The sequence below is a fragment of the Salvelinus alpinus genome, chromosome 11 (genome assembly GCF_045679555.1).
Source record: "Salvelinus alpinus chromosome 11, SLU_Salpinus.1, whole genome shotgun sequence".
NCBI classification, from domain to species: Eukaryota; Metazoa; Chordata; class Actinopteri; order Salmoniformes; family Salmonidae; genus Salvelinus; species Salvelinus alpinus.
In genome coordinates, this window is record NC_092096.1 from 28,783,106 (window position 1) to 28,799,341 (window position 16,236).

Below are 16,236 nucleotides of genomic sequence, written 5' to 3' on the forward strand. Positions count from 1 at the left end.
ACCCAGAAGCTCTATCTAAAGCAGACAGCTGTATCAGCAAGTGTAGTCTACCTTTATTTCCTCCACTTAAGCTTAACTATGATGAGGTGACTGGTGAGAAGATAGCTTAATATTGTAAACGGTTTTTAAATATTATATGAGGGACCTTTATTGTGAAGGCTGAAGGAATTTACCCAGAAGTGATACTCTGCGGTCCCCTTAAAGCTGCCAACATTACACAAAAAGGAGCTGGAATCAGATGTCCTACAACAGATTGCACAGTGTAAACACGCGTGGATATGCAGAGTGCGAACTTTAATTAGGTAGTCTATTTGCACAATATATAAACCTTTGGAATATGCGATAAAATAAACAGCAGAGAACAATTATCTATCACCCGATTGAATGCCTGAGCGAATTCAGAGTGGGACCAGAGAAAGAGGGGAGTTTCTCATACACTTTTAGCCGGAGGACTGCGGCTGGAAAGAGGTAAATGGATTTTTGCAATAGGCGCAGTCAATGCCAAAGGCCACTTCGCAGTACAGCGTTAAGAGCGAAAAAAAGAGCCCACCATAGCTCAAGTATGATGGTGCCTATAGCTGCAAATGTAAAATTGCCTGTGGTATAGCCATGCATTTTCATTCTCTCTAAGTTAATTCATCTATGTTATTTCTACCAAGAGAAATATACACCCACATACAGTTTGGGTGGCCTCAAATATTAAGTTAGGGTTCTAAAAAAAAGTCTGATCACATAAAAAATATTGCCAGATGGGATTAGGGGAATTTTCCCTAATTGAATAGCCTATGGATGTAGGGCCCCCTTCAGTAGACTATGTGACCTAAACAAATCTCTGGACTATCTGTACTGGTTGCAGAATACCTTGTCACTTTGAATGTCAATGGAATTTGGATTAATAAGAAAAAGTGTGTGTGCGTGCGGTCACTACTGTAACTCGCTTCAACATGTCAACAGGACCTGAAAATGATTACAAATATATATATATATATATTAAACATTGGTGAGCAATTTTTTAATTTTTTATAAATGTATCCAACAACTAGCAATCTTGTGTAATGCTCCAGCTCATGTGAAAGTTCTGTGTGACACAAGGGGTTGGATTCAATCAAACCTGTCATCATGTTCATGTACTAGGCTTTGTTTAAGTTACAGTACTGTACCATAACATTCATGCTCTCTCCCAAATCTGGAACCATCTATGTTGGAAAGAATCTACAGTACCTTCACAAAGTATTCACACCCCTTGACTTGTCCACATTTTTTTGTTACAGCCTGAATTTAAAATGGATTAAATTGAGATTGTGTGTCACTGTCCTATGCGCAATACCCCATAATGTCAGGGGAATTATGTTTTTAGACATTTTTACAAATGAATAAAAAATTAAAAGCTGAAATGTCCGCAGTAAAAATGTGCTTAACAAGTCACATAATAAGTTGCATGGACTCACTCTGTGTGCGATTAATAGTGGTTATCATGATTTTTGAATGATTACCTCATCTCTGTACCCCACACATACAATTATCTGTAAGGACCCTCAGTCGAGCAGTGAATTTCAAACACAGATTCAACCACAAAGACCAGGGAGGTTTTCCCAATGTCTCACAAAGAGCACCTAATGGTAGAGGGGTAATAATAAAAAAGCAGACATTGAATATCCCTTTGAGCATGGTGAAGTTATTCATTAAACCTTGGATGGTATATCAATATACCCAGTCACTACAAAGATGCATGAGTCCTTCCTAACTCAGTTTCTGGGGAGGAAGGAAACCATGAGGCCAAAAGTGACTTTAAAACAGTTACCGAGTTTAAGGTCTGTAATAGAAAACTTAGGGTGTTTCAACAACATTGTAGTTACTCCACAATATTAACCTAAATGACAGAGTGGAAAAAAGGAAGCCTGTACAGTCGTGGCCAAAAGTTTTGAGAATGACACAAATATTAATTTTCACAAAGTCTGCTGCCTCAGTTTGTATGATGGCAATTTGCACATACTCCAGAATGTTATGAAGAGTGATCAAATGAAATTGCAATTACTTGCAAAGTCCCTCTTTGCCATGCACATGAACTGAATCCCCCAAAAACATTTCCACTGCGTGTCAGCCCTGCCAGAAAAGGACCAGCTGACATCATGTCAGTGATTCTCTCGTTAACACAGGTGTGAGTGTTGACGAGGACAAGGCTGGAGATCATTCTGTCATGCTGATTGAGTTTGAATAACAGACTGGAAGCTTCAAAAGGAGGGTGGTGCTTGGAATCACTGTTCTTCCTCTGTCAAACATGGTTACCTGCAAGGAAACACGTGCCGTAATCATTGCTTTGCACAAAAAGGGCTTCACAGGCAAGGATATTGCTGCCAGTAAGATTGCACCTAAATCAACCATTTATCGGATCATCAAGAACTTCAAGGAGAGTGGTTCAATTGTTGTGAAGAAGGCTTCAGGGCGCCCAAGAAAGTCCAGCAAGCGCCAGGACCGTCTCCTAAAGTTGATTCAGCTGTGGGATCGGGGCACCACCAGTACAGAGCTTGCTCAGGAATGGCAGCAGGCAGGTGTGAGTGCATCTGCACGCACAGTGAGGCGAAGACTAATGAAGGATGGCCTGGTGTCAAGAAGGGCAGCAAAGAAGCCACTTCTCTCCAGGAAAAACATCAGGGACAGACATATTCTGCAAAAGGTACAGGGATTGGACTGGTGAGGTCTGTAGTAAAGTCATTTTCTCTGATGAATCCCCTTTTTATTGTTTGGGGCATCTGGAAAAAAGCTTGTCCGGTGAAGACAGGACCATCAGTCCTGTGTCATGCCAACAGTAAAGCATCCTGAGACCATTCATGTGTGGGGTTGCTTCTCAGCCAAGTGAGTGGGCTCACTCACAATTTTGCCTAAGAACACAGCCATGAATAAAGAATGGTACCAACACATCCTCCGAGAGCAACTTCTCCCAACCATCCAGGAACAGTTTGGTGACGAACAATGCCTTTTCCAGCATGATGGAGCACCTTGTCATAAGGCAAAAGTGATAATTAAGTGTCTCGGGGAACAAAACATCAATATTTTGGGTCCATGGCCAGGTAACTCCCCAGACCTTAATCCCATTGAGAACTTGTGGTCAATCCTCAAGAGGTGGGTGGACAAACAAAACCCCACAAATTCTGACAAACTCCAAGCATTGATTATGCAAGAATGGGCTGCCATCAGTCAGGATGTGGCCCAGAAGTTAATTGACAGCATGCCAGAGCGGATTGCAGAGGTCTTGAAAAAGAAGGGTCAACACTGCAAATATTGACTCAACTTCATGTAATTGTCAATAAAAGCCTTTGACACTTATGAAATGCTTATAATTAGACTTCAGTATTCCATAGTAGCATCTGACAAAAATATCTAAAGACACTGAGGCAGCAGACTTTGAAAATTAATATTTGTGTCATTCTCAAAACTTTTGGCCACGACTGTACAGAATACAAATATTCCAAAACATGCATACTGTTTGCAATAAGGCACTAAAGTAAAACTTTGAAAAATGTGGCAAAGAAATTCACTTTATGTCCTCAATAGAAAGTGTTATGTTTGGGGCAAATCCAACACAACACATCAGGGAGTACCACTCTTCATATTGTCAAGCACGGTGTTGGCTGCATCATGTTATGGCTATGCTTGTCATCGGCAAGGAATAGGGAGTTTTTTAGGATACAAAAATAAATACCGGAATAGAGCTAAGCTCAGGCAAAATCCTAGAGGGAAAACCTGATTCCATCTGCTTTCCAACAGACACCGGGAGACACATTCACCTATCAGCAGGACAACAACCTAAAAAACAAGGCCAAATATACACTGGTTGTTTACTAAGATGACATTGAATGTTCCCGAGTGGCCTAGTTACAGATTTGACCTAAATGCGCTTAAAAATCTATGGCAAGACTTGAAAATTGCTGTCTAGCAATGATCAACAACCAACTTGACAGAACTTGAAGAATATTGTGCAATCAAGGTGTGCAAAGCTCTTAGAGAAAGACTCAACTGTAATCGCTGCCAAAGGTGATTTAAAAAAAACTATTGCATCTGGTGTGAATACTTATGTAAATGTTCTGTATTTCATTTTCAATACATTAGCAAAAATGTCTAAAAACATGTTTTCACTTTGTCAGAGAAAAAAACAACAATTTAATAAATTCTTAGCTCAGTCTGTAACACAACAAAATGTGGAATAAGTCATGGGGTATGAATACTTTCTGAAGCCACTGTAGATGCCTTTCTTTCATTGACCCCTAATATTCTGAACCTATTTTATAGATATATTATATTGAGTCTGTCAAAAAAAAATCAAACTACAAGGTACACCGTATTTAAATGGATGGCTTAAGATAAATGTACTGAAAACCCTATTGAATGAAAAATCCATGAGAAAAGCTGTTGGCTAGCAAGTGGGAGGATTTTCAGCGGTTCAATTACATTTATTTAGAGCGTGCAAGGGAACCACGCCAGCAAAGCCCGTTATGCACCTTCATAAGGTAAGTCTGAAAACCAACTACTGAGAAGTGCGTATGAAAGGCGCGCGTAAGAAAGGCATCATTTCCTAAGTCGCAATCGGGCCCTTAGAGACTTACCCAGAAAGACGCATAACTGTAATTGCTGTCAAAGGTGATTCTAACGTGTATTGACTCAGGGGTGTGAATACTTCTGTAGATGAGATATTCCTGTATTTAGTTTTCAATGAATTTGCAAACATTTCTAAAAACATGTTTTCACTTTGTCATCATGGAGTATTGTATGGAGATGGGTGAGGGGAAACATTTATTTTATCCATTTTGAATTCAGGCTGTATCACATAAAATTGTGGAATAGGTCAAGGGGTATGAATACTTCTGAAGGCATTTTACCTGCAATATTTCACCATTTACCTATTTTATGTGACAGTGGTGATTTATATTTTTTTCAGGCCAAGGCATAAATTCTGCTTGTTTGAATTGAACCTTCCGTCTCATTTCTTTGTTTGATGTGGCAGTTCTGTTTTCTGCTGACTGTTTGTCTAACAAGTTGGAGCCTGAGTCCCTATTGAGCTTCTTGCAAGGACATTTAGAGTAACACTTTATTTCATGGTACATAAGTTACCAGGTATTTACTGAAAAGTTACAGGGTGCAATGGTAATCACACAATGCAATAACCAATTCATTGTTTGTTTCTTTGCGATTCATTTGAATATACATACCGGTAATTTCCTATTAAAGCAATGGAAATAATAGGCTTATTGTAAAGTAAAGAACCACTGAAAGTGGAACTACAAGTTGTAAAAGGGGCAGCAGAAGTTTCAGAAAAAGCAAACACTCACATCTTTTCAAATTGTGGCTGTGTGCTCTTACGATTTAAAACAGTCCAATATAGTTTGGTTATTTTGCCCTTCATGAGTGAACAGCCAGCTACTGGATGATTTACATGGTATGACAATGTGCAATCAAACACAGACAACCCACTGAAGTCAAGCAGACTAGTGTAATTGCCAACACGTGTTTGTACTGTCACTGACAAACTTCCATGCACTTTTCTGCACCTATCTCCTGTCCATGTATGGGGCTGTGTTAGACGTGAATTTACATTGTGTAACGGTTCAAAGCTCTTTCAGGATTGATACTAATCTGTGAGGTAAAGGACTGTGAGACTGTATTCATGCTTGTAGCACAGCCGGTGAACAACACAAACACAGGTTTTATGGAATCCCTGTTAATGGTAACATACCTGATGAGTGGTATCACAGGAAATGAGGCATTGTTGGAGTTATACGGGTGGATTTGCTTGCCAATAAAATGATGGGAAGAGGTGAACGGAGGCATACAGTACAGCTGGAATGAAACAACACCAGAAAATGTCCTTTGCTAAACCTAAAAGAGCAGACCAGTTTTAGGGATGTAGTACTTTTTATAGTGTGTGTTTTAAATTAAACTAATTTAAATAGTCAGAGGGTCCAACATCTTTGAGGGGTTACCAGGGTTGTACAGTGGGTGGGGCAGAAACAGTTGTTTTCAGGCAGCTTCAGACATCAAGAGAGACCCCCAGGATTAGACTATTACTCCCCCGCAACTGTAGACCTTCTCTTCCCCCTGTGGGGAGACTGAGCATGTTTCTCCAGAGTCGTGGATCTTATTTCATTGCTAGAGAATATACACTGGGCTGTAATTACAGGTGGCCTACCAGGACCCACAGTTGGAATGAAAGTTCATCCTTAAAATAAACCAAAGAAATGAGGACTACTTTTTAACAACATACATGGAAAATGTGACAAACACATTTACTTGAAGTACAGTGCAGATGCAAAGTTTGGTAACAGAATGACTGTTTGTGCTGTCTGTCATTCTGTTACCAAACATTGCATCTGCACTGTTCTTCAAGTAAATGTGTTTTTGTAAAATTTTCAGTGGAAATTGTTAAAAGAAGTCCTTGTGCATAGAATTGTATGTTTCGTTTAACTTTGCAGTCATTTGTTTTTGTTTGGCATACATTTTAAAGTGAAATTGCACATGGGCTAAAACTCCTCTGTTGAGCATAGCTGGGGGAGTGTTGGAAGGTTGCACATGTTTAGGACTCATTGTTTTTGGATGAAACAATAAAAAAAAAAAGATAAAACAAAGGGTACACACTCCATATAGCAACTAATTATTAGCTAAGCTAGTTATTATTTCAATTAGTGTGTCTTGAGGGTCTACACACCAGGTCTTAATTAGTATGTGAAAGGCCAAGGTGGAAAACCCGGCATATACTGTGGTCCTCTAGCCGGACAGGAGTTGTGTACCCCTGCCTCTCACCCATGCATGGAATCTCTGATATAGATGCTGTTATACAGTAGCACAAATTGCTAGCCTACTTGAACTCTCTCATGAAATCCTCCTCATACAATAAGCTCACAATAGTGGCCTAGGACAGTGTTTCCCAAACTCGGTCCTGGAGCCCTCTGGGTGCACGTTTTGTTTTTTGACCTAGCACTACATAGCTGATTCAAATTGTTAGCCTAGATACAGATACTTGTGAAAGGTCCCTCAGTCATGCAATGAATTTCAAACACAGATTCAACCACAAAGACCAGGGAGGTTTTCCGATGGCTCGCAAAAGTGTTGAATGCGTGTTGACTCCAATGCTTCCCACAGTTGTGTCAAGTTGGCTGGAAGTCCAATGGCTGATGGACCATTCTTGATGCACACAGGAAACTGTTGCGTGTGAAAATGAAAAACCCAGCAGCGTTGCAGTTCTTGACACACTCAAACCGGTGCACCTTACCCATTTAGCCTCTGAATGGCACACATACACAATCCATGTCTCAATTGTCTCAAGGCTTAAAAATCCTTCTTTAACCTTTCTCCTCCTTCATCTACATGGATTGAAGTGGTATATCTCACTGGTCATCCCCAAAGCCAACACCTCCTTTGGCTGCCTTTCCTTCCAGTTCTCTGCTGCCAATGACTGGAATGAATTGCAACAATTGTTGAAGCTGGAGACTTCTATTTCCCTCACTAACTTTAAACATCAGCTATCTGAGCAGCTAACCGATCCCTGCAGCTGTACATAGCCCAATTGTAAATAGTCCATCCAATCTACCTACCTCATCCCCATATTGTTTTTATTTACTTTTCTGCTCTTTTGCACACTAGTATTTCTACTTGCACATCATCATCTGCACATCTATCACTCCAGTGTTAATTTGCTAAATTGTAATTACTTCGCTACTATGGCCTATTTATTGCCTTACCTCCTCACACTATTTGCACACACTGTATATAGACTTTCTTTTTTTATATTGTGTTATTGACTGTACACTTGTTTATTCCATGTGTAACTCTGTGTTGTTGTTTATGGCGCACTGCTTTGCTTTATCTTGGCCAGGTCGCAGATGTAAATGAGAACTTGTTCTCAACTAGCCTACCTGGTTAAATAAAGGTGAAATAAAATATAAATACATTTAACAAGTGACATCTATAAGGGATCATAGCTTTCACCTGGATTCACCTGGTCAGTCTATGTCATGGAAAGAGCAGATGTTCCTAATGTTTCGTACATTCCGTTAAATATTGAGCGCCTTGTTACACCAGTTACTGAAAGGACTATTGAGAACCCAGATGAACTTGGGAAAACACATGACAGATTGCACGCTGTGGCTTGTTTACTACTACTTGGCTTTCTCCATCCCCTGTTGTCAACATAAGCTCCTCTTCTTACAGGGTTAACAGCTTATTGCTCTCCCCAAGCTGCTTACGTTCAACCTTTGAGGCTCCACATTTTCTCACTAGGAGCGATGCAGTGGAAGATGATTAGGTGCGCCATCCTGAGTGATGGGATATTAAGCATGTGACCAACAGAGTGAGCTGATTTAGCCATGTGTCTTAGTTCACTATTCCTATTCGTTAAGGTTGGCCTTAGAACTGGAAAAGGCGGCTGTGCATTTATTTTAAAAAAACGTTATGAACCAAGCATGCGGATTCAAAAATCTATTTTGTTTTTTATGCTGGTTTTGTCATCAGTAGTGGAAGATATGGTTTTGATCATGTCTGCCGACTACAGTAGACCACCAGACTGTTGTATAAGTAGCAGCATCAGTTGAAGGCACATTTAGTGTTTTAACTTGAAGATACTTCATATCATGTCCTGTTGAACTACCCCTGGTCTGCTGAAATTGTGATTCAATAGAAGCTGCAGTCTTTCCCTTCAATTACTCAATGAGGCACTAATCCTGTACCCCCCCCCCAGAGCAGACTGAGTTAGAGATCTGGACAGCCACACTTGGTCATGTGGAGCTTTACCATGTGTCTCTTCTTTGTACTCAACCCTTCCAAAGCACAATGTTCTAAGCATGTACTGAACCCTTCCAAAACAAAAGGCAAATCTTCCAATTTCAAGTAAAGTCATCTAGTAAATCTGGCCAAGCAAGACTTGCCAGTACCACCCTGTCAGTCCAACTACGTAACACTTGAGTGAGCTCATTCAAGCATCCCGTGATCTTTCAAGAAAAGGCCTACTGGGGAAGGTTATTTATTTTTGGAAACTCTTGAAGCCTATATAACAGAATTGATTTGAAAGTTAATCTTTACCAACTATAGATGGACAGCCAAGTGATAGAATTGTTCTTGGAGCAGCATTTGCATCAGTCATTTCCAACTGAATGAGATCAGGAAATAGACTCTCGCTGTGCCCAGTGTGTCACCACAACGGCGCAGTAAATTATTGCCTCATTAACCTCACTGGGTGACTTTAAATTAACTTCTCTTAACTGAGTGTAAGGCTACCAATCTACTACTACTAATAACCTCCCCTGATTCTAACAAAACTGACAGCTCTCTGTGTGGCAAAGTGCATATCTTTTCCTTTTTTTTCTCATATTGGCTCACTATGAATTTTAGAACTAAGCATCAGCTTTAACATTAGTTGACCATATGTGAAGGCTCACTTAACGTCCTTGCCTGCCTTCATTATAAACTGAACCTCTTTAAATTCTGATGACAGTGAGGCATTTGGAACTACTGATCAGACTAGCTGATTCGGTCCAAAGGAGCTGAATTCCTTTCTCCCTTCCTCCATCGGTCTTAAAGGGCACCAGAGAGACCAAAACTGTCTGTTTGGTGACTGACTAAGCTGAAGCTCCCTGTTATATAAGTAAAAACAAAATTCGCTGCATATGCTGCTGGAAAGGTAAGTCTAGGCTCAAGTTTCAGGTATTGTGAGTAAGAAATGTCAGTCACGTGGTTAACAGGTGTTGTAAACACCCAGTTTTTGGGACATTTTGGGAAATTTCTGTGATATAATTCCAGGCGAGCCCATCCTAGGAACTCCTCTGCCAATGCCATGTTGTTTGCGATGCCATGCCTGCTATCTGCAGCTAGCCTCCCAGCCTCATAACTGGGTCAGTAGCAGTTCATCTCTGCCTGGTTCATTACTCCAACCTACAGTATATCACCAGGAAATGAAGTGATTTTGGCTGCTCGGGGATCCGTCTGTACTCAGTAAAGCTGCTGTCAGATTAAGTGAAATTAAATGTAATTTTAGACAGGCAGAGAGTGGGACAAGTCTGTGGTCCTCCTGCTGAGGGGCTTACCTGGGAAAATCTCACCTGTTGAATATGGCATGTCTTGGGAAGAATGCAACGCTTGGGGATGGAGTTATTTGACAAATGACTGACAATGCCGACTGCCAATCAGCAATCAGCAATACTATCCATTTTATTTCTAGTACAGCACCCTAACATCAATCGTCTGTTTAGGCCTTCCTCTCGCTCTAGTGGAATGAGTCAGATATTTTACACGTTTTAATTCCAAACCATCTTTGCTTCAAAATGAAATTTCTCTTTATCCAAGGGTAAAATTGAGGTAAAATCTTGACATTTCCAGTTTTTCACACTTGAAAGACTAGCAGCCCACTTTGACATTTCTATTAGCTGTTTCAAAGGACAAAGTTCCCTTGGCTTAGTTTCAGAAGCATGAAGGCATTGTCACCATACCAACAATTAGTATAAAATACAGGCAAAAAATGTCAGCACAATTAGGCTGATAAACTCTCTGCAATGGAGAGCTGGTAAATGAAATTAAGGAATCCTTACTTGCTACATCCATTTTTGGACTTCTACATTAAAGATATACAGTGCCTTCAGAAAGTATTCACACCCCTTGACTTTTTCCACATTTTGTTGTGTTACAGCCTGAATTTAAAATGTATTAAATTGAGATTTTGTGTCACTGGCCTACACATAATGGTGAAGTTTATTAATTACACTTTGGAAGGTGTATCAATACACCCAGTCACTACAAAGATACAGGCGTCCTTCCTAACTCAGTTGCTGGAAAGGAAGGAAACCGCTCAGAGATTTCACCATGAGGCCAATGGTTACTTTAAAACAGCTACAGAGTTAAATGAGTGTGATCAGAGAAAACGGAGGATGGATCAACAACATTGTAGTTACTCCACAGTCTGTAACGGTGTATGGGTAAAATCACTGGGGAAGCAAAGCCAGAAAAAAATGCCATATTGCAACCTATGTGTTGTGATAATTGCGTTGTTTGCTTTATAACCTGTTAGTTTAGATGCATTGCGACCGTGATATATAGGCCTAAGTCCCAGACAATAAGAAGACACAGTGGTAGAATAAATTAAACCACACTTTTGTTTCATCACAAAACCGGGGAGCAACCTCTGTCTGATGAAGTCCACAAAGCATATTGCATGTAAAAAACAGTAGCATGAACTACAGCATGGTCAAGCAAGTTGTTTCCGAAATTTTCAGACTACTTAACAACTATTTATTTAGAACCATGGAGAGTTACCGCAAGTAGCAAAGAAAACAGGAGCTGCCTCCACTATTCCAGCACCATTTCAACTTCAACATTTCAACATCATCAAATCACCTATGCTTAGTCTAATACAGTGACAACTAAAAGATACTAAAAACTATTTAGTCCAATCAACATAAGATAAATCTGATTTGGTTGTCCATGGTTCAGACTTTTTTGTGTGTGTGCAAGCGTGCAAGTAGAAAAAACATGTTGACTCACCCTACTTGTAGAGAAACACCAATGCCGTCCTGTCTATGGCTCTGTCATACAGTACATGCTTTTATTTTTTGTTGTCCCAGGCTACCTAGCTAAAATGATTGCTCGCCAGCCTAACTTCCTTTGATGGGCAACGTTAGCTAGTTAACATTAGCCTTCTACATCTAGCTACATATTGAACTTCCATCATCTTAGTCCAGAGGCACAATGTATACATTTATGGTTGGATCAGCATCGCCATTATAATCATTGGCCATTATGGAGAATTAAGTAAAACCACAAGTCCAAATTCCTACCTCCATCCATGGCTAATTTAGGAAAATAACACAAGATGCAACAATTCAAGTTGTTTCTGTCAATGACGAATTTCTCTCGATGTGATACACTCCTCCACATTGAACTCTTTTCCACCCTCTGTGGAAAAGGTTCTATGTGGAACCCAAAATGGTTCTACCTGGAACAAAAATGGTTATACCTGGACCCAAAAGGGGCTCTTCAAAGGGTTCTCCTATGGGGACAGCCGAAGAATGCTTTTTGGTTCTAGATGGCACCTTTTTTTTCCTAAGAGTGTAGGCGTGAAGTCAAATCCAAACTGGCTTCCCTTCACACTTTTTTTTTTTTTGGTGCACCAGGACCATTCATATTTGAGCTCACTTGCATTCAATGCTACGGGCGTCAACAATGTCATACTATTTTTGACCAGACAGCATCAGACAGATGGCCTACACATACGCAGGCAGAGGGGCGCTATTTCGCTCGCTCGGATCCTTTCTCTGGTGAGATACATTCAGCCTCTTGCGAATGGCAGAAAAAGTATGAAACACAGAGAGACAAAAGATAAATTATTTTATGTTTTTTTATAGGTACATTTTTTTGGAGGAATCCTGGCTTCCCTTGGCATCCATGAATACATGCCACTGTCCACAATACTAACTTAATTGACATTGAAAAGAAGGAAATATTCCAAAACATGCATCCTGTTTGGAAAAAAGGCAGTAAATTAATACTGCAATTAACTTTATGTCCTGAATACAAAGTGTTATGTTTGGGGTAAATCCAATACAACACATTACTGAGTACCACTCTCCATATTTTCAAGCATAGTGGTGGCTGCGTCATGTTATGGGTTGCTTGTAATCGTTAAGGACAAGGGAGTTTTTCAGGATAAAAAAATTGCATATGTTGTACAATCCAGGTGTGCAATGCTCTTATAGACTTACTCAGAAAGATTCACTGTATTGATACTTGTGTAAATGTTATATTTCTTTATTTCATATTCAATACATTTGCAAACATTTCTGAAAACATGTTTTTACTTTGTCATTATAGGATACTGTGTTTAGATGGGTGAGAAAAAAATCTATTTAAACCATTTTCAATTCAGGCTGTAAGAATTAAATGTGGAATAAGTCAAGGGGTATGAAAACAGGCTAAGTTTAGCTCCAGGTTTTCAGTGGAGGCCAGACGGCCACCCTTCCTGGGTAAACTGTAGATACTGTAGCCCCTCAGCTGTCAGGGAAAGCAGGCTTCAGCCATGTGCTCGACCCTGAGCAGGGAACCACCAAAGACCAAGGAGACCTGCCATCTATGAAAACTTTCTGAAGACACCCATTGATCCCTGAAGAATCTAACTTAGAAGTGCCTCATGAGCTTAGTTCAGTTGTCCTACCCCATCAGAACCAAAGATATACACTTTTTTGCTCCAATGTAAATGTAAACAAACACTGTATAGCCTCAACATGGTTAAAACTATAATGTTTATATCATGGGTGGTCAGTCCTTGCATCCATAATCCTATGAATTTGAGAGTGGTCCATTTGTCCAGACACTTAATTGTTTCAACTGACACTTAATTGTTTCAACTGCGGATTCTAGCTTTAAGAGGGCTCTGTTCGGCCCCTTACAAAAAATATCCACTGGGGGATAAGACTCACACCAAGACACCACTAAGCCAGCCCAGAAAATGTGGCTTCTGTTTTTATTGTGTGTGTGTGTGTGTGTGTGTGTGTGTGTGTGTGTGTGTGTGTGTGTGTGTGTGTGTGTGTGTGTGTGTGTGTGTGTGTGTGTGTGTGTGTGTGTGTGTGTGTGTGTGTGTGTGTGTGTGTGTGTGTGTGTGTGTGTGTGTGTGTGTGTGTGTGTGTGTGTGTGTGTGTGATGAGTATGTAACTGTGACGGTCATCAATTGCTGACATGGAGTAAAAATGCTGAATGATGTCATTATGTTCAATGTCATCCGCTGCACCACTTTTCCTCTCCTGTATTGTTTAAAAAAATAATTTTACCCAGACAAAACCTGCACAGAGGAACTCTCTTACCTCTAGCTTTGATAAAGAGAGTTTATGCTTATCCACGGTCTAGTCCACTCCACTCTGACCATATTGTCGAAAAATGTGAAGTGACAGAAATACATGGATTATTTCCTAATTGCCAGTGAATGTTTGTTCTTTCCCAGGGCTGAGCCAACTAATCCGGTCAGCGTTGTTGGGGCCTTACAAATCCAGGGGCTAGTTGCCATGGCGAGATATTGTTTGCATCCAGTCATGCCAGCGCCGCCAATGTGGGCGGTCCCCTCGTCAGCATGCTTCTTTGTTTGTGTACCACTTGTTAGAACAACCCCCCTCGTCTGTGCACACATCCTTGGAAGCTTTAAAGTTCTCTCCGTAGTGCATTGGTCTATCACTCAGGTTCATCTTTGGTTTTAGCAGTGGAAAATCTGGAATAATATCTGTTTATTTTATCAACTGTACTTTTAATGGATTAGTATAGTATTTGGATTTCCTATTTACTAAAGAAATAACTCAATTTAATAACAGGCAACATTATGATATCAAAGAGCAACTTCTATTCTCACATTTTCTCTCCTGCGAAGCTGTGCAAAACTGCCGACCTTTCACTCTTCTGTGATCTTACTGTGCAGTAGAGTCCTTCCCCTCCCCCCGTCTTCAAGGCATGGAGAGAATGCAGGTTGAATAGAGGGCCAGGCTAAGTTTAGCTCCAGGTTTTCAGTGGAGGCCAGACGGCCACCCTTCCTGGGTAAACTGTAGATACTGTAGCCCCTCAGCTGTCAGGGAAAGCAGGCTTCAGCCATGTGCTCGACCCTGAGCAGGGAACCACCAAAGACCAAGGAGACCTGCCATCTTTAGGTCATCGTGCTTCACAATCTCTTGCCCTTTAGACTGGCGCCATGATTTAGTTAGATTAGTTAGTTAGATTTAGTTATAGTCAAGGTAGGTCTGTACTGAAGAAAAGTCCAGATTTCCCACTCCTGACAAAGTGAATTTGGTACCACCAGAATTGAGGTATTAAGGTAAACACACTATCAAATGTTTTATGCATGTAGCTATACTAATTTGACTGTGTAGCATTCAAAGACTGTAAGTAGGCTAAATGACGCTCAAGGGCTCAAGTTTCTCCACTACCAATTCTGAGGCTGTGATTGCATCTGGTTGCCTAATATCCAGTACTACGTGATAATCTTACGATGGAGGGGCGAATGACTTCAACACAAATATTCTCATAGATGTGTCCATACCATGTCCTCTTGGTAATTAGGAATACACAATATTGTGTGTATGTGGTCTTTTGTTAGTTCAACTCAGGTCAGAACTATGATTGAGTGTCAATTGGCATTAAGACAGTAACAGTAGTACTGTATTTGATTAGCGATGTTGTGTCATCATTACAGCGTATTTTCCACATTGATGATAATTGATTATGTATTTCACATTGTTCAATAACATCAATTAAGGCATTAGGCATCCAAAGTTACATCAATATTCTGATGAAAGACAGGTTTTCTACAAAGCCAATTTGAAGAGTTTTCTGAGTCGGATGACATTTATACATGATCCACCAAAGAACCATGACTGTTGATATTCACCCCAAACAAATACTTTGGCATTGAAGAAATAACTTTGATCTAAGTGCTAATTCATACATTTTGTAGTCCCTGTGTACGGGTGCTGATGATGTCAGATGTGAGTGTGAGCCTTACAGGATGAAGTAACATAGGCAACATTGCCAAAGGAGACCAAAATTTGCACCCAGAGGGGGCCCCAGGACCGAGTTTGAGAAACTCTGCTCTAGTATCTAATTTCTTTGTCATATTCCTCTCCCATTACTGCTACAGTCAATATTGGCAGCCAGACAATCCCATAGAATCAGAGCATATAAAAAAAAATATATATATACAGCACCAGTCAAAAGTTTGGACACCTACTCATTCAAGGGTTTATTTGTACTATTTTCTACATTGTAGAATAATAGTGAAGACATCAAAACTATGAAATAACACTTATGGAATTCCATATGTACAGACTGTCAGCTTTAATTTGAGAGATTTTAATTCATATCGGGTGAACCGTTTAGAAATTACAGCACTTTTTGTACATAGTCCCATTTTAGGGGAGCAAAAGTATTGCGACAAATTCACTTATGTGTATTAAAGTAGTAGAAAGTTAAGTATTTGTTCCCATATTCATAGTACACAATGACTACATCAAGCTTGTGACTACACATTTGTTGGATACATTTGCTCTTTGTTTTGCGTTTTTGGGAGGACGCCCTGGACCCCCCCGTCTACTTCCCCCGCCCAATATGTACACCACAATTTCGCCCTTGTGAAGTAATGACATCCTTTATCCTTAGTAGTCAAGCTTCTTTTTCCATCGAGGCTCTCAGTCAAAGAAGGGTGGTTTCAGTTATACTTAACATGTGACAGAT

General features: G+C 40.2%; 1 protein-coding gene across 3 annotated transcripts in view; it reads left to right on the plus strand.

Annotated features, from left to right (window-relative positions):
• The first annotated feature begins 224 nt into the window (after positions 1 to 224).
• LOC139533869 (ras association domain-containing protein 8-like) overlaps positions 225 to 16,236 on the plus strand; it is a 30,595-nt gene continuing 14,583 nt past the window's right edge. For all 3 annotated transcript variants that reach the window (XR_011666870.1, XR_011666869.1, XM_071332320.1), the window contains exon 1: positions 225 to 468. The gene's annotated coding sequence lies outside the window, so the exon portion shown is untranslated. The remainder of the gene's footprint in view (positions 469 to 16,236) is intronic.